This window comes from Triturus cristatus, unplaced genomic scaffold, assembly GCF_964204655.1.
Source record: "Triturus cristatus unplaced genomic scaffold, aTriCri1.1 SCAFFOLD_105, whole genome shotgun sequence".
Classification (NCBI taxonomy): Eukaryota; Metazoa; Chordata; class Amphibia; order Caudata; family Salamandridae; genus Triturus; species Triturus cristatus.
In genome coordinates this window covers 1,170,003-1,189,145 of record NW_028187897.1, presented here as the reverse complement: position 1 = coordinate 1,189,145, position 19,143 = coordinate 1,170,003, and positions in this window count along the sequence as shown.

Below are 19,143 nucleotides of genomic sequence, written 5' to 3'. Positions count from 1 at the left end.
GGAGGAAGTGAAAAAAAGCCTGCTCTGTATCAACTATGAGAAGGCCGAGGTCGTATTAAGGAACCAGCATACTGCTCTTTTTACCTGTCCAGGCTGCTTTGGTCAACCCCCACTATCAGTTCTTAAAATGAGGAATCTTTGGGTCCTGTTTGACAAGGGTACATCAATGAGCCCAGAGCACTACAAAGTCTTTTTTGGTGATCTGCCTGTGTAACAGGTCCAATCTTTATTGTTGATAGGTTTTCAGCGAGCCGGCGAACATGCCTTATTACATGTAAGTCTAAGTACATGCTGACTATGACCCTCATTGCAACTGCTCGTCCTTTGATACCATGGTTTCCGTTTACATTCTTTTGATCAGTATCACATGGTTTGGCCCATTGCAACTCCTGGTCCTTTTAGACCCTGATTTCTTCTTATACTCTTTTGTTCAGCACTGTGAGGGATAGATTCTTGGACCTTCCAACATATTACGTGATAATTGCTCAGCCATCCTTGTGGCACCAGGGATCGAACTATTTCCTTAGGTCACACAGCTCGACCTGGGTCGCTCCGGCTAGCTACATTATTCAGCCTTGAAACAGTAATCTGTGACGAAACACGTATCAGCCATTTGCTTATGTTCGAATAATACAGTTACTGCTGAATTTTGAACCTATAAACAATAAAGATTGGATCTACTACACTGGCACACCAGTAAAAAAAGACTTTGGAGTGCTCTGGCCTTATTACTGTATCTGAATTCGATGAAGGAATTATTCTTTATTTTCATGTATGTTCTACAATACTTAGATGGCATAGTGTTTCTGGTCCATTTTGAGCACTCGTTACTTTGTACTGTATTGACATACCGGGCACTCTTGGATGTGCAAAAGATTTGTATACCACTGCTATGACCTTTTGTTTGTACACTGTTTGACAAGGACATCACATCTATTAGCACAGTAATTGCAGTCACAAAAATGTGTCCTGTATTTGCTTTGAGACATTTTCCCCTTTCTGCTTTCCCTCCAAAATTGCCTTAGTATTGGCTGTTATCATTTCACATCTGGGCTACTGTACTTGCCTATACACTGGGCTCCCTATAACTATAGGTGGCAAACTAAAAAGAGTTCAGAACCACAACGTTCAAATTATATGTGGACTAAGGTGCAAAGACCATATGGCACTCACCTTCTAGCCACTCCAAGGAATTCCAGTCAAAGCAAGATCACAGCACTGTGTGCAAGGTTTACAAGTCTCTACATTTCCACATCCCAGTTTACCTAACATATGTCTTCCAGCGCCAACTCCCAATTGGTCCTTTGTTATCATCTGCTCTAATGCTATTATTCCCCGCTCACCTAGAATTAAAAGATTTAGCAGCAGATTTTGCCACATACAGGGCTCAACCCTTTAGAACAATCTTCACTTTCTTCGAGACATGAATATGATTTCACCAAGTTTTGGAGGAGTCTGAAGGCAAACCACTTCTCTTCAGTATACAACCAACTCACATCCATTCAGGTTCTGAAGCTTCAGTCACAGGCACAAAGGCATTACGTTTCAATCACAACACTGTTGCAATGTCTTACAGTGGCAGTCTTAGTATGTTATGGAATTCCAAGTGGCTGTATCATTGGATTCCACACTTGCTTTATGCTGGAAGTGTTTTTGCTAGTTGCAGCTGTGGTGCCTAGCCCTAAGGTGTCACAGGGTTGTTGCCTAATAACCTGCTTCTGTGCACCAGGAGAAGGATTGTGCTTCATTTACTTGCCACAGAGTCTGGCAAACCACCCTGATGACAATGCTCCCAAGAAATTATTCATGACAGGAATCAACTTGTTTACCTCTCTGATGCTTTGCCTTGCGTGAACTGCTTTCTCATTACTCATCAGACTGACAAAGTGGAGTGTTCCTGGATCCTCATACAATGAACTGTGCTCAAACTCTGGCTGCAGATTGACTGCCAGCACAATTTCTACTTGAAATTGCTTGTTTTAATCAGCGCTTTTCCCATCTACCAAGCTTTCAGTGACTGATATCCTTATATCCATGAAATTGCTTTCTTTACCTCCTCTGTCATTATTTCCCTTGAAATTGCTTTCATTTTCAACAATAATGGTCCCTATGCTGGGTCATTTTCCATTTATAGGTGAACTGAAGAGTTGGGTCTGAGGGTCCAGTATGTATACTGGGTGCCAGCTTTAAAGTTGGAGAAGGTTCTGGAGGTTTACACCCCCAGATGTGTTTGTAATTTCCTGCCGAACTGCCCTGGTCCCAGCTTGTCTGGGGGGCACAATAGACTGGTGTGAAACACTTTGTGAGTGTGCTGAGGCAGAGTCTTTCTGATGTGCAAATTTGGTAGGTGACAGCTCCTCAGGATCATCAAGTTAGAGATGGCCCAACCTGGCAACCCCTATTCCCCCTTTGTCTCACTGTCTGGGAGCAATACACAAAGACCAACTGCTCGCTACACTCAGTCATATGATACAGGATACAGGCTGCAGGCACCAAAGGGTGGGGACAAAAAAATGGCAACTCTCTGTAAGTGGCATTTTCAGAATTGTGACTTAAAATCCAAATTTGCCATCATAGAGGGTTTTAAATTACAATTCTTTAGACACCAAACTCAACATTCCTACCTTTTCCCAACTGAAAGTTAGCACCTATTAAAAGTAATACGGCAATCCAATGTTATCCTATGGGAGAGGCAGGCCTTGCAGTAGTGGAAAATTAATTTTAGACTTTTTCACTACTAGAGCATAAAAAGTTAGAAGTGCATGTCCAACTTTGTAAATACACTGCACCCTGTCCTCTGGGATGTGTAGGGTCGAACCTAGTGGTGACTTAGATGTATTAAAAAGGAAGGTTTAGGCCAGGCAAAAGAGTTCTTTTGCCAGTGGAAATAGCAATTTAGACTGCAAACATTGGCTGCAATGGCAGGCCTGAGACATGATAGGCTTCAGAAGTGGGTGGCCCAATCCGTGCTGCAGGCCCACTAGTAGCATTTCATTTACAGGGCCTGGGTACATGTAGTACCATTTTATTAGGGACTTATACCTATAGTAAATTGGTTGTTAGCCAATGTTACAATGTTTTAGGGAGTGAGCACACACACTTTAGCATTGGTTAGCAGTGGTAAAGTGCAGAGAGTCAGAAGGAAAACAAAAACGAGATCAGGAAAAATTGAGGAGTCAGGCAAAATGTTTTGAGGGAAAGATCACCCTGTGGCTGCCTATAGTAATGCACAGTAACGCTATGCATTACTTTACACTACTTTGAATCAATTGTGCGTTCCATGCCGCGTCAATGGGCATTCCCACGTAACCACCCATTTGGTTTAACACAAATCCATGTCTACTTGCATCAGTAGACCAGGGATTTGCACCAAACAATTACGCTTCCTCGAGGTAGGCGTAAAGGTGGAGCAACTTTTAAAATCCTCAACATTTTTCAAACTTTTTATGTTTGCCACACTGCCCAGCACACATACAAAGTGGGCAAACTATTAAAGTTTCTTTAAAAACTATGCTTGAGAGAATGCAGACACCTTTGCTCTATGGTGCAAGAGTGAGTGTGTTGGCGCATGGCAGCTTAAAGTGCACAAGCACTAGGGTAAAGAAAAACAGTACCATATCTTAATAGATATTGCACTTTAGAAGCTTTGGTTGCTGTGCTACATTGTGCCAAAATGTAGCAAATCTTCCCCCACATATTATTGTTGTTTACAGAAAATTAAAAAATGGAAATTAATAAGAAAGGTTTCTGGCTTCGCACACAGAATAGCCAATGTTTCAATCAAGGCAAAATAGTCCAGTGGCCAACATCAGGGTAATCAATTTTTTAAACCCAATCTGTGGTTTTGTGCTGGAATGCAGGCCAGAGGAGGAGTTCTCACAGTGATCTGCAGGCCAACGACCGTGGTCCAGGTAATTCACTCACAGCCATAATCAACAGAATAATGCTCAATTCACGTAATACACTGTACAGAGATAACTCTTCTGTTGTGACTACTGCCCATTAACAGTTTTGCCATTCTTTGGCTTTTTTCTCGAAGCAAAATTGATTGATATGTTCAATACTCATCTTATTTCAAAGGAAAACGAAACGTTGTTTCTTCTTACAGACTAACCATTTCTGGCTGAGGATCATTTCTGGAACATAACCACATACCCTTGTATATTTGTTACATGAAATAAGTACTCTGGCAGCCAAGCCCAAGTTTGGAGGCCTTCGGAAAGCCTACTTTGAGGACCAGATGAATGTGTGACTGTATCTACAATGACACATACGAGTATAGACTTCTTTAAACATTTGAATGATTCAAGTGCAGGGCTCTGAAGGAAGATGACAAGTGTTCCTAGAACCACTCGGCATGGCATGGCATGCTGTAATGTGAAGCACACAAAGAAAGAGGAAAAAGCCTCAAGGGATTTTTGTGTGCAGAAAGGTGTCCCTTCCTGCACAAAAACAATCCTGTCTGCAACGCAGGCACCCCTACACCATGGCGCAAGGGTGCCAGTGTTGGGACTAGGCAGCCAAATGGGTGCCAGCAAAATGAAAGAACAGGAATGTGTTGTATCATGTTAAATATGGTGCATTCCTGCCCTTTCCCTTTCACGCATTGCATCGCAGCAAGTTGGCTTGCTGCCCTGTGCTTAGTGAAAGCTACATAAAAATACCCCGTGGAGTGCAAGTGCCAGTGCATGCAGAATTATGAGGAAATACTACTGCTAAACAAATCAACCTCTCTTTTGTTTGGGATATTGCTGTGAGTGTGAACCTGTCAACAAATTAAGCAAAAGTGGAGGTAATGTACACAAAACTACAAGAGTTCACATTTTGTGCTGAGAGGAAGTGTGCAGTGGCATTACTGCAGACTCCACTAAGGAGTCCAACTGCCTAAGTGCAGGGTTTCACTTCAACACTGTTTCAATCCTAGGTCACCAGTTTTCCAAAGTATGAAAGATCATTGATAGCAAGTCCCTTGAGGATGGGCTGCAAGGCAGTGAGTCAAAGAACTATACCCTTGTGATGACGAAGAAGCTAAGGAATTCTCTGTGGGAAGAATATTGCATGGCTGTGGTGCCGGTCGAGAGCGATTTTACTAGATATTTGTGCCACCTGCCCGTCATATGCTTATTACTGTGTGTCACAGCATCCAACCAAGATAAGTTGGGTACTACCAAGCAGGGGCAGCTCCTCTGTTATGGCAGAGGAGCATCCCCCCCACTGAAAGCCATTAGAGACAAATGACAAAAATAAAATGATATTAAAACATTTTTATTATCATTTAGTTTTTTGTCCTGAAGGCTGGATCTGCGAGCGGAGGGAGGGGCACAGCCACCTTCACTGACGCTGCAGGTTCAGCACCAGGGAAGAATGGTGGGCACTGCCAAGTGCTCATGACGGTTTGGCTGTCCCTCTGACCTTGTACAGCTGAGTGGAGAAACCAACACAGGCTCCCAGTCTATGTCTGAGGCCCGAACCGAGTCCCTCGCATGCTGGGAATAGTAGCCTGCGCAGTGTGCTGCAGTTCCTAGACGTCTAGGAGGCGAGGATCAGGAGGAAGGTGGCGGCTGTCGGAGTAGGTAAGTGAATCCTTCGTCCCCCCCCCCCCCCCCACCCCCCTCCACCACTTTACAAGATGAGTGGCCACTCCTGCTACCAAGTAAGGCATGCAAATACAAGGACCTGCCACACCAGAAAGTGGAGAGTGAGTGCCACGAATATTAAGAGAAAGGGCGCATTCTGAATGCCGTACGATCCTGAATTCAGGGGTGCAACAATAGCCTCCACAATCCCTGTGGTGCAGGGGGGGGCCCCTCCGGCACTGTGCACGGGCAGACTGTCATTACTGACCCCAGCACCCGCTTATTTACTAGCACCATATTTGTATGGAGAGAGTGGGTGGAGAAATGAGGAGCACGGAGTAGAAATCCAGCTCTTACATGGCAGAACTTACTTGCAATGTTTACAGTGCATTAGAGGGAAAATAGTGCTACGATCTTCTTTAGTTGGGATGTGGGCAGGAAAAAGTTGTCCTAACTTCCCACTTGAGGCCTTTCTAGGAAGGCCTTGGGCCAGGGGGGAGTGTGGTAAAAGGGTGGCAGAGCCCTGAAGCTACACTGCGATTTGCTCTGTGCATGTAAAGCAGTGATAGATACGGAGATATCTTTAGTGCAAGGAGAGTTCACACATCAGTAGGGAGTTCACGCATCAGTAGGGCATTTACAGTGAAATGGCACAGTCAGCTTTTCTGTCATTAGCAGTGCCCTGGGGGTTTCCTTGTAAAAGGAAATACCGTGGCACAATATCCAAAGTTACCTGTTGAAGAACAGCTGGCTCCGAGAATGCTGTCGCCCTGACGAGGCACATTTATGATGAATGCATTGAGTCACTGATCTGCTGACTGCCAACTAAATAACTGAGTCAAACCTAAGTAAATAAGGTCGTCCTTTCAGGAGCCGCGCGCTACTCTCAGGTCTACGTGCCATTATGTCAGACATACAGTATGCAGGCCTGAAATCTCAAATCTTCCCAAGAATCCCCAGAGATACCATCCTGGCCACAGTGAGGCACAATCAATACCGTGCATGGAAACAGACGGCTTGTAGACAGTCTGCACAGCACTGGGGCACATGTGCTTCAGATGCAGGCCTGTCTGAAGGGCAGCAGTCCAAGGAACGCCTGGCTGTGGGCAGACCACTTCCTGAGCCAAGCCTGACCTTAGATATGCATCCGTCAAAGTGCTATCAGAGCTGGGCAGCCCTGTATCTTTCAGAGCTGGCCATTATGCTATCCCAATGCTACAGAGCCAGGCAATGGATACAACTGTGTCAAAGCCAGGCTGGGCAATGACAGCAGAGCTGGTGCTTGTAGCCCTGATAATCCTTTTATAAAGTTAGACGTGCAAGTACCTGGAGCTCTGTTCTCTAAATGTGCCCACATTTTTAAGCTGGAAGCTGAAAACCTTTCTCTTTAGTTTGTAGCTCCTAGGCTCTGCTGCATTTCCCTCCTTTCTTCTCTACTCTGGTTGTCCTCTTCTCTGACCTGGTTGTCTCTAAAGCACCATGAAACTCCCATGTACGTGCACTCTAAAAATAGCGCACGTAAAATAACATAACATAAAATACCACTATCAACAGAAAGCAAGCATTGGCGAAGTCAATAGGTTTAACAATTCTATGGTGAATGCCGAATTAAACCATAGAAGCAAGGATATATAGCTACAGATGTAATGAGTATACAAAGACACATGACTATAAAGAACGTTGGAATGTAAATGCACTGACACACAGACATTCAAGGTGACATGGACACACAAATGTGACAGATATCCCGTGCAACTTATTACAAGTACCATAGGCTGAAGTCCACTTATAATACAGCAGATGGGGCATCCGCTATGTTTGTGATGGAGTATCACATCTGGAAAACTCTAAATAAGGCCTTTAGATATATAGGCCCATACACTTCACAAAATGTATATGCAACTTCCCTAATTTCAAGATTGTCCTCCTATTCCTAACCTATGAACAACACATCAATGTTCTGGGGATGATCCTGTAATGCTATCACACACCGTCTCCTAAACGGTAGAAATCACTGCTACGTAAAGTCTAAGAGATTTAACACAGGCAAACAAGTGATACAGTCCTCTATTTTTCTGTATCACCATTTAACAGCAAGCTCAGCAGACACAAACAACTGACTCAAACACAAATGCACAAAAAAAAGCCACCCAACCTCATCATCATCCTTCTGGGTGTCCCTTTGGCGCTACTCAATGAAGTCAGAGCCTGCAGGGCACCAGACAAAGATGGCCGCCCTTCCTCCCCTTACCAAACCCAAGGAGCTTGCCCGTGTAAGCACTTCAGAGCTCCACATACGGGTACTACTGAGTGGTATATAAATGCTGCAATATGCTACCAACCGGCTGCACATGTTGCACATGTAGCTGATATGTGTCTTAAGCTGCACCACGGTACGGTCGCAGCCAGAGGCGCAACTAGAGCGAAATTTCAGGGGGGGGGCTAAGGAAAAAATTCGGAGGGGGGCTAATTCTTCAAGCAATAGGCAGAGTGGAGATGCAGGGGCTCTAAGAAGGGGTGTAAAACAACAAAGCCTCATTAACAAGCAAATGGTCTTTTAAAGACCTGTGAAGTACTCGGGTGTGGCTGTGTGGGTGCCCGGGAAGCTGTCTCATCTCGGGCTGACACACTCTATAGAAACGAGGTTGACAAAACTTACAAGAAATAGCCGCAGATGTGCCCAGAGTAGGTCGGTGTCCTACCCCTGTGCTCCTCTACGCCGATTATGCCGTCTTGTTTTCTCGTACCGCAGATGGACTCCAGAAGCTGATTAATGGTTTTGTTTCCTATATGGAAAAAAATGATCTAAATCTAAACCTGGGAAAAACCTTTGTTATGGTGTGCGGGAGGGGGAAGGTGAAGAAGAAATCTCACTATGCAAGGGGCCATAAACTGGAAGAAGTTTACAATTTTTCTTATCTTGGTGGGCTGTTCTCAAGTTCTAGCCTCTGGGGAACTTATATAGATTTAGCGCACCTTAAATTTAAAATGACAATAGAGGCCCTGTTCATATTTGCCACTAACATTGGAAACAAACCAATACGTGAGATGCTGCAGCTGTATAGGAGTAAGTGCATCCCCACTGTCACATATGGGGCAACCCTTTGGGGTCTGGTGTGGCACTTGATTCTGCAAAAACAGGAACATTCTTTTCTGTGTAGAGTTCTGACAGTTCCTCGCTCTGTACCATCATATATAATTCACCGGGAACTGAGTATAAATGTTCTCAAGATCAATGTGCTTAAGTAGGGTGGCACAACATTTGGAGCAAGGCTGGTAATAAAACTTACAATGGATTTAATCAATGATTGCCTTGCCCTATATTACTATGGTAAGATACTGTGGCTGGCATATGTCAACAGATTACTTAAGGAAATTGATGAAAATGCTACTATCGTATGTCCTGCTAGTGTTTTATAGTTCAGTAAAAAAAGAACTGAAATTGATTTTTACTAACAAACAAGATTTAGAGAGAGGGAAAACATCGAAGGGTAAACAAACAGTATCTCAATATATGGTGGGCTCCTTGAAAGAAACAGATTAAAAAAGCTCCACCTGCATCATCTCCACCAAGAAGAACCCACCTGACCACCTTCAACTAGACTTTTAAGGATTTGGCCAGGTGCACTGTGGGAAGTGTCCCAGCGTCCCAAGGGGCAACTGAGAGATTCTGGATTGGTATTGTGGGTACTTTGGAACCCCAAATGGAAACCTCTGGAAGAAGACTCAGAGGTTTGATATCATTTGGAGAAGTTTTGTTAAAAGGCTCAATACGTTGACCAATTGGTCATCGAACCACGACCCGGCCTGAAATTCAGGTGTGCCCCGCTGAAGCTCTGGAGCCTTTTGTCATAGACTAGACTTCGAGGAACGAACGAGGAATCCCGCTGAAGCAAGTCACCATCGTCAAACCCAAACCTGACCTGCTGATGAGACCCGCCCGATGTAGAGAGAAAAAGCTCCAAAAAAGTGACTGAGTCAGAATGTAAAAACTTGCCCAGGCCCTACTGTTCATTGTATCCGACCCGTGCTCCATCGCAGTTGGTCTGAAACTTTTGTCCCGGTGGAGGGCGACCAGATGTCCCAAGTTGGCACTTTTAAGCACTGAAAAATGTGTTTATTCTTTCAAAATTAATATCTACGGTTCCCTACATTGAATTGTTGTCATTTTGGTGTCATTTTAATCATAACATATTTCCTATTTTTATAAATTGGTGTTGGAATTTTTAGTGTCTTAAATATTTAATTTATTACGCACCTGTCTCCTAAGTTAAGCCTGCCTGCTCACAGCCAGCTACCAAGGGTTGAGCAAGGGAATCATTTATTGAGACCTTGGCTGGACCGTAGATTGTGTTTGTGGGCTTATTACCAGGGGTAGGCACCTACTTGCACCTACTAATAAACAACCTTCCAACTCCCAGGAGGCAGCTTGCTTTCTGAGCCCAACCAGATAAAATGTCTGGGTCAATAAAGGTGCCCTGATCTTTGGCTGTAAAAGCCACATTCAGGATCTTGGAAAGTATGCCAGACAAATCAAGAAGCTTGTCTTGGCATGCCTTCCAAGACCTGTTGAGGCCACTTTTAGGATGCTTGATAAATTTGCCCAAAAAGCTGGTCAATTTAAGGTCTATGTTTGTTTTTTTTAGAGTTTTATATAGCGCGAACTAGACTCGCGACATCGAGTATCAGAGCGCTTTACATGAGCACCAGTTTTGTTACAGATGAACACATTCATTTTTGTTAGGCACGGGCAAATTAAGTAATTTGCCCAGAATCACAGGATGTTCAGTGTCGTTGTCAAGACTCGAACCCGGTTCTCCAGGTCCAGGGTCGACCGCTCTAGCTGCAAGCCTACATCCTCTGCCTATATCTTGTGCCACTTGCTACAGAAGTGTAGGTCCTGGGCATTCAGCAAGGAATTTGTTTTTGACTTCTTTCTGGAAGGTTTACTGATGCCTGCTTTAGATGGATGTGGTAGGAATCCCCTGGGAAGCCCAATGATAGAAAATGCCTTCTGTGTCAAAAGTATCTTGAAACAGACAAGGGGTAATCCGGGAATTACATGTTTCTTCTCCTGCATCTGAATACTCATGCCTTTGATTTTTTGGCATGGGATGGAAGGATCTGTAATTATCCTTATCCGAGACATCAGAGAATAAATCCTCACCAAAGGTTTTGGGGGCAGAGAATACACTGTTTGCCTTCTTCTCCTCCCCCTCATCGCCCATGGGAGTATTAGGGAAGGTATCCATGTATTCCCTCTTTAGGTTGTCAAAGGAGTCTGTTTTAAGGGGGATTTGTTTGGTTTTCTGTGGTTTGTTCCCTGAATTTCCAGTGGATAATTAGGAAGAGGAGTCGGGAAGCAAAGACAGTAATGTTTTGATTTGTTTAACTATGGTACCCAAAGTCAAGTCAATCAGAACATTTGAGGTATTACCCTGTTCCATTTTATTGGTAGTGAATATCTTATATGGCAATGTCAATTAAAGTTCCCAAGTATGATATAATAATTAAATCACCCATTTATTTATATAGACAGAACTGTATAAAGATTTAAGAGCCCTTCACCAAGGTCAAAGCTAGTATAGGTCAAATAAAAATTGCTCCTACAGCTGTATATTAATAACAGTGTACAATGATGTTTTTATTTAAGATGATCCTTTTGCCAAAGTTTTATGTGGGCGTCAAAGGAGGAACAATACGCCCAAAGTCTATGTCATGAGGAAAGGATATATATAGATGGTCAGAGGAAGGGCTGAACAAAAAACCCTGCCCCGTGGGACAGAAGAAAGAGGGCATAGGGTGGGCAGAAGGAAGGCAAAAGGTGGGCAAAAGGCAGGACCTGATGAGCTCGTCTGTAGTCGAGGTCGGCTCTCAGATAGTTGTCAGGCAAGTTCTGATTGGGAATCAGCCAGGCATGGGTTAGAAAGATGGCCCAGTAAATGCCATATGTGCAAGAACCAGGACGACGCAGAGGTCACTAGCACCAGACTTGACCAGCGTGGACAAAACTAGGCACAATTAAAGATGGTGCCACAGACCAGAGTCCACATGGCCCCAATGAGATAGTAATTAAGGCCTACAACAATAATAATAATAATAATAATAAAATGGGAAAATGTACATAATGTGGCCGCCGAGCAGCAAAGAAGAAGCGGTTCTTATGTGGTCATGGATGTTTATTTGTACATGTAAGTGCCGATTGGTTATAGACTGTCCAGTCTCATGGGACATAGTTTCTCTTTATTTCTTCTTGGTATTGTAATCTTTCAATCTACAATGTGTTGTAGGGCCAGGAATATTTTATTATTAATAAACCAATTATTTAATAAAATGCTAAATGATAAACCAATAACGTAAATACTGTTGGCAGAAGCTTAAAAATTGTCACTTAATGTCATGTAAACCTGCTCTAAGTGACACTTTGCTAGCAAGATTGTTTCAGTCTCTTGCATGGAAATAGGCGAATGTGTTGCCGTATAGGGGGAAGCTTTGTTTCCAAGATTGCTTCTTCGTTGAACGAATAGTCCATGTTAGGATCAAGCTTGCACTAACTATAGACAACAACAAATAAAAATGCCTATTTCTATTAATAAAAAACAAAACAAGCTCTTGTACAGCCCATGAGTCTGGTTTTGGTATATGTCACTCACAGACGAGCAACACTGCAGGCACTCAGAGAACACATACAAATAGGTAGACATTCTAAGGAAATATAATGCAAGGCACACAGTTACCCAGAAAATACTATGGCGACATTGTCCCATGGTTATTTTTTTTGAGATCTGCACTTTACAATTGAAAGAAAGCAAAATAAGTCTTACGAGTCTTACATCAAGATGATGAGAGAACAGATAGCCCTTGGCGTCTCAACAGGATTTGCCGAAACATGCAACTTGTATGCTTTTTGCACAAAAGGAAACATAAGATTTCAAGCAGCTGATTGGTCATTGTGAACTTTTTAATAAGATTTCAAGCAGCTCACTGCTCTTTGTGAGGACTAGACTCAAATACATCATAGCGGCTTAAAAGAGAAAGCCATTATTTCCAAAAGACAGGTAGTAAATGTTTTGAATCTACAGAAACAGTCTATGTTATTTGAAGTGATTGCTAATTTCACATTGCATAAGATCAATTGAGAGTCTGTTGTTTTATAGTAACGCTATTTGCTCAAGATAGGTAGTGTTGGATTACTCATGGACAAGAGATGTATCTGATGAAGAATGAAAAGTGAAAGTTCAGACCTTCAATAGTCACTAGCAGGTCCACACCCTTGCTCTTTGTACCTTATAAGGACACCACTAACACAGAGAGCAAACACGGAAGTGGAAAAGAAGGTTTTATTGTCTTTTATGGTCTTTGACTTTCGTGCAAAGCAAATAAAGTCTTAGCAAACATCTACCTTTGGGCAAGGCGGAGGATGGTAAACAGCCTTTACAGGAAATAATTACAGGGAGGGATGCTGGAGCCTAGGGTAACTGTTTAAATATGAACTTGTTTGTGAAGGCGAAAAACAAAAAAGCCTCACTCGTCCACTTTCACCTGAAATATTTTGAAAGAGAGCTAGCCTCTAACTTCTAACTAGCCCGTCAGGTGTGACATGAGGGTGGTTGTGGCGGAGGGTGGGTGCTAGAGGTGGGAGGAAGAAGTGGCAAGAAGAGGTAGGCGTTAGTAATGCCCTCCAATGTGGCTTGGCAGGTTTGCAACCCTCTTTATGTATTGATATAATTTTTAATTTCTATACCTACTGCTTGGATAGCTCTAAACAGTTTGTCTTGTTTTGAAAGAAAATACATTGTGAGGATTATGTATAAAATATTTTCTTACAATATCCCAGCTTAAAACTCTGTAAAATCTACAATAACTAAACAACTAACTCAGCAGTCCTATTTTTTTTCACTCTGGCTTAGACCGAGTTAGCTGTCATACCAGAGTACTATCGCTAAAAAAAGTCATACTTAATATACTTGCACAGACAGACCTTTGGTCAGCGGCGCTCTTCGCCTGCTAATATGTGACATTGTCATTCACATTTTTCTTCTCTATCCTTTGAGGGGCAATGGGTCAGCCCACTTCAGCAATTGGCCTTCTATACTTTGAATGACCTCACTCTGCCGGTAAAGTGGTCTGTCGCTGAGACATTAAAAGGCACCTGCTCCTTCCCCTTGTAACTAACAATAATCCCCATAAAGTGTTGTTCACTTTGCTAATAACGCTCTCTCTTTATAGACTGGTCTAGATAAATAAGGAGCCACATCGCCTTTAACTGCCAGGCTAGAGTAGAAAGTAATTGACGATAACAGCTGAAATGCTTTCAAGTATCTCTTTTTTCTAAGATGTGCAATTGAATTACAAAATAATTTAAATAATTTCTCTGATATTAAAGAAAAACATTCTCCTGTTTACTTCTATGCAAATGTGGAAAACGACATGCTATTTATCAAGAGACACTAAGGACTTACGGAACATAAATGTAACATCCAAATGTGCTGCGACACACTTGCAGATGTATGGCTTCTAGACGTTAAAAGCTTCAGTCAATTATCAATGCAAAATCTGCTGATATTTCTATTGTTGTCATTTGTGAAATATAAGCATATTTCAGATTGAGAAGACTAGAAATAATTGACAGTATTTGTGAAATGCACTTTTTGGCTCCATAGCCACGCATTTCACGTCACAAAACAACTTGAGGCCTGAGGCAAAATGACTCTCGCTGCCACAGAAGGAGCAATGCGTCCAGTACTTGCAATAGCGTTTACGTTGTCACAGTTGAGTTGATCTAGAGTGAGAGATTTTCGGGAAAGTGTGCATTTGTAGATGTGAACTCAGCTTAGTAAACAGTTCTTTAAAACCCATTGCCATCTGTTCATAGTTCCAAAGAGCTGTCTTCTAATGTGCCTAAGGTGGACTTTGTGCCAAAAAGTGACTTCTAGCTGGAAGCACATTATGCTCAGTGAAGCTTCCTAGCACATTGACTGCGGAAGGCTAACATTCTCACACGCCAGCATAAGTAATCTGGAACACAATTCCTGCCACAGGAGCATAGCAACAACCATTTTAGTAAGCACAAAGGCTGCTGCTGACGTGTTCTGTTTCATTTAACGCTATTTTCTTACTGCAAAATGAATCCATGAGTGCATTCTGGATGCAAGGGGGCATTTTGAACTAAGAATAGCGCTAAATTCTGGGTTACGCTCCTCGTATCATTACTTCAGTGTAATCATGAATACTTTTGCTGTAATTATGCGTAATTACACTATAGCAAATTATGCGAATTGCATCCACCCCTAGTTTTAATGTCTTCCTCCTGTTACGAAACAGAGGTAATAACTTGATTTTACAAAGGGGATAAGCTTCTTTAAACAGAGGGGATTAGATCCGCACAGTATTCCACACATGCTTTGGGAGAGGCCATCAAAAGGCAGAGGATGAGGAAAAATGATTTTCCTGCTAAAGGTGCTGCCACATCAAATTAAACAAGCATTGCCATAGCCAATAGGTCTCGCTTTTGGGACCTTATAAGTATTTAGTTTTGCAGCACAATATCCTTGGTGCAACAACATCAACTGTTGCATGACAAAACACTTATAAGGTCCCAAAGCGAGACCTATTGGCTATGCCAATGCTTGTTTTAAAAGGCAAAAATACCATTGCGGCATGGTGTTGCCAACACAAGGGCTTTTCAAGGATCAAGGGAAATTTGTCATCAATTTTGGACAGGTATATTTGCCATCTCTGTGGCTGTGCTAAAGGAGACTTTACCATTCGAATTGAGCTATTTATCATGGTTGTAAAAATATAAAAGCTTTTATAACATTTGGAGAAACAGCCAACACAAAGTATGCTGCATAGCGATGGGGGAGGCACATCTGTTAGAATATCCCAGCCAGCTGGCAACCTGTAGGGATCAGGATTAAAGGAAACCCCATGTTTGTTTACAAGCAACAAGCACACCAAAAAGAAACACCTGCAATGTGAATGGTGTTTATTAATCAGACAATGTTTAATAAACATAGAGCGCAGAAAAGCGGGACGCAACAGTGAATAGTGCACAAGACACTCTGAATAAACAAAAATGAGGAACAAAAAAAGGCGCCGAATTCAACAAAACACGAGCTGTAGCAGAGGGCAAGTGAGGCAGCAGGCGGCGGACAGAATAATGCAAGGTTCCCTCGGCTGAGGTGAAGCAAGGGAGGAAACCACTGGTCTGGAAACAGAGAGATATTTTAGGGAAGGGAAGATGGAACCGACTGCAGGTGGCTGGAAATCCTATGCAGGCAGCGCATTTTCCCACCCCGTGCTTCCTGGCCGCCAGTGGACACCGTAGATCGAGGGTAGTGCCAGACACGTGAGTCAGCAGCACGGCAGCAGCGGCGGTGGAGGCGGGAAACTGCTGACAGAACAGCGCGCGCTGACAGCCAGCGGCGCTGCGCGCGCCTCAGCCTTGCACAACCAGCCCGGGGAGCATGCTAATGATGGAACACAAACGCCTCACCTCCATGCGCGGTTCCTGTTTTCCTACTTAAGGGTGAAATGAAAGCAGAACGCATCACGAATCAAAGATGTATTTTTCCTCAAGAGGAAAGTCGTGAGAGGGTAGGGGCAGCTGCGCCCGAACCTCAAAGGATGCAGTGTAGCTTTTGCCGAAGTGGTTTCATCTGTGTTTCCTTCCCTAAGACCGTAGGAATTCGTTCTTCTCTTGACCGCAATTTAATTTGGAGAAACCGAACTTGACTGGTTTGTTTCTGCTATATAAAATAGTCCCCCATACAGAGTGTTTCTGGGATATAATAGTTAAAACCACTGATAGGAAACTTTATTTCCAGTTCCGTCTTGGTACATTGCCTTTACGGTCCTTTACCAGTGGTTGGCAGAAGCCGGTGACTCCATTTTGTCCATGTTGTATAATCCATAAAGAAACAATAGGTCACTTTTTGTTCGTTTGTAATGCTTATCGTGAACCACGACATAAGTGGCTAAAACCTATTTGCCGTAGACTAAAGACCAGGTCGAGCAGAGAAGCCCTATTCATCTTAAGAACTAATACTTCTGAATGTTTCTCAATCGGAATGGCTAAATTCCTTGGATGGGCTTGGTTATTAAGATCAAAGATAGTTTGTAACATTTTGTTATGAACATCTTATATATATTTTGTTACTTTGCTAGATTGTGTCTCTGACCAGTATTGATGTTGTATCTTTTAATTGTATTTTTACAATAATAATTTTCCTTCTCCGTCTTTATGTATTCTTCTAATTTAATTGAGGTCTTACGTGTTTTTATATCGTATATAATGTTATTGATCATGTAATATTGTTATTAATTGTATGTTTGTAAATATTTTGTCTTTTATGAAGAATATTCGAAATAAAGACGTTAAAAACTGAAACTGAGTTCCTATTTTTTCAGAGGGGGCTTTTCTCGCGCAACCAACAAAATAAATATACAAGGCAGAGCAACGCGGTCCCGAAAGTGAAAGAGGACCACGCTGCAGCCGATCTCTTGTCTTTATGGGGCCATATGTTTGAAACACATGGCCCCATAAAGATAAGAAAAGCCTTTACTACAAACGTAAAGCAACTGAGCCAGTCCAACTGGGACGGCTCTAAAAGAGAAAACTGTACGTCACTAGACGCTCTTTTCCAATGGCTGGCCACCGTTTAGCATAAACGGTGACGCCAGCCAATGGAAGAGAGGGGCTGGGCTTAAAGCCCACCAGAGAAATCTACCCTAACTCATTAAATAGGCGAGACCTAAAAAGGCACGGCTGATTTAATCAGAGATCAGTGTGGAGGAGGTGAACATAGCAGACATGTGCTGCTTCTCCGGGTTCCACAGAAGGAGCAGTGGGTTCCTGGGAATACATGTAATTGTTGTTTGCTGTACAAACCAGGTGGTTGCTGAGCCTTTTCATGGCATTTATTCAAGCAACTAGGCTTACAAATGAAGACTGCCTCATCACCACCACAGACGAATGCAAGACTTGAAGGCAAGTTACGAAGCAAATTCTACAGTCTGCCAGAGATTCTCTCACGCTTCAAACCCGGACAGTATATTTTCACTCAGAACCTTGGCCTCGTGCATTTTTTGTTATTGATTGGTTTCATTTACCTTTGACTGGTGACAGACGGACTTTCACTGAGAGAGTGCCGCACCTTATCATCACAACACACAGTCAGCAGCCGCTGCTCATGGCTTCTGACTGAAGTCAGAGTGAAATGGGAGCCCCAGGAGCTTCAAAACATGGGTCACCGCCCTGCTGTTTTACAATCAAGGAACAGCTTTGAAATAAATTCGTAGGGTCAATGGCCTGTTGCTAACACCAATGCTCCAGCACTTTCGTATACAGCACACAGCCCATGCATCACGTCTTGGGAGCTGCTGCTGCTGCTAGACATTGTAAATTTTCAACAGCCAAGTGGACAGAAAATCTAGATTTTATCAAAGACACAAAGACTAATATCGTGTAATATCCCGTATTGCTGCTACAAACAGTTCCTTTCAAGAACACACAATTCAGTTCAAGACTTTGTGCCATGTGCACAAGGCAAGAGCAGGGGTAGGTCCACAATACCTGCAATAACGTGTTAAAGTCTATCACCCCCGTATGCTCTGCACTGGTGAACTCTCTCTGTGTGTAATTCCTTTAGTGAGAGGTACACAGAAGGGTGGTTGGTTGTTTGCGTTCCAGGGCCCAAGCTGTGAAATTCTCTCTCCCAGAATCGTTCAGTAAATGTCCTTCATTGATAGTCTTTTGAAGAGGGGGCGTGGCTTGGACGGCAAAGAGGATGTTTGCCTGAGTCAGCCGCTCCGTTGTACCTGGAAGCAATTGCAGTGATTGCAGGAACCCCACGCCATACATAAGTGCACAAAAATAAGATCGGGGGCGGCTCTAGGCTCATGGTGGCCCTGTTCAGGGAGCGCAGGTAGGCGGCCCGGAAGAGGGGGTCCGGGCGGGGCGGAGCTCAGGAAGGTGTTTTAATAAAACATCCAGAAAAGGCGTTAGATGACCAGTAACATGGTAACAGAAAAACGACGTTTACTTTTTGAGTGCTCATCACTTGGATACTTTGTTTTAGAATCTGGGTCTCTGGAGGGACCCCTTTCAACAAGAAAAACACGTTGCGCGTCCGTAAGAGAGTTTGGCCACAAAGTAGGATCCCTCCAATCACATAAATCATATTCAGAACACGGGTCTGTAACATGGTCTTGCTCTTTGGCTTCCTTTTCAATACCAGCATCATCCGTCTGTAAACTCTGAACCTCCTTTAGAATGCCAGATGTTGATGGACTGATGAATGATGTTTGAGTTTCTCTGTCTGAGGGTCTTTTGTAATAATCCTCATCCTGAGCTGCATGTTTGTATCAATTTCAGAGTCACCTTGTTCATTTTCATTGGTCTGCTCATGAGTATCATTCTGCTCATGGATATCATCATTTTTTTGTTCTTCTTTATGGTCGTCAGCGCCTGTTTTACCTAGTGCATCAGCAGTACTCTGGCCAGAGGATTCTCCATCTTTAGGTTTCCCTTGGGTGATAAAGTTCAGGATTGCTCCTTCCTGTG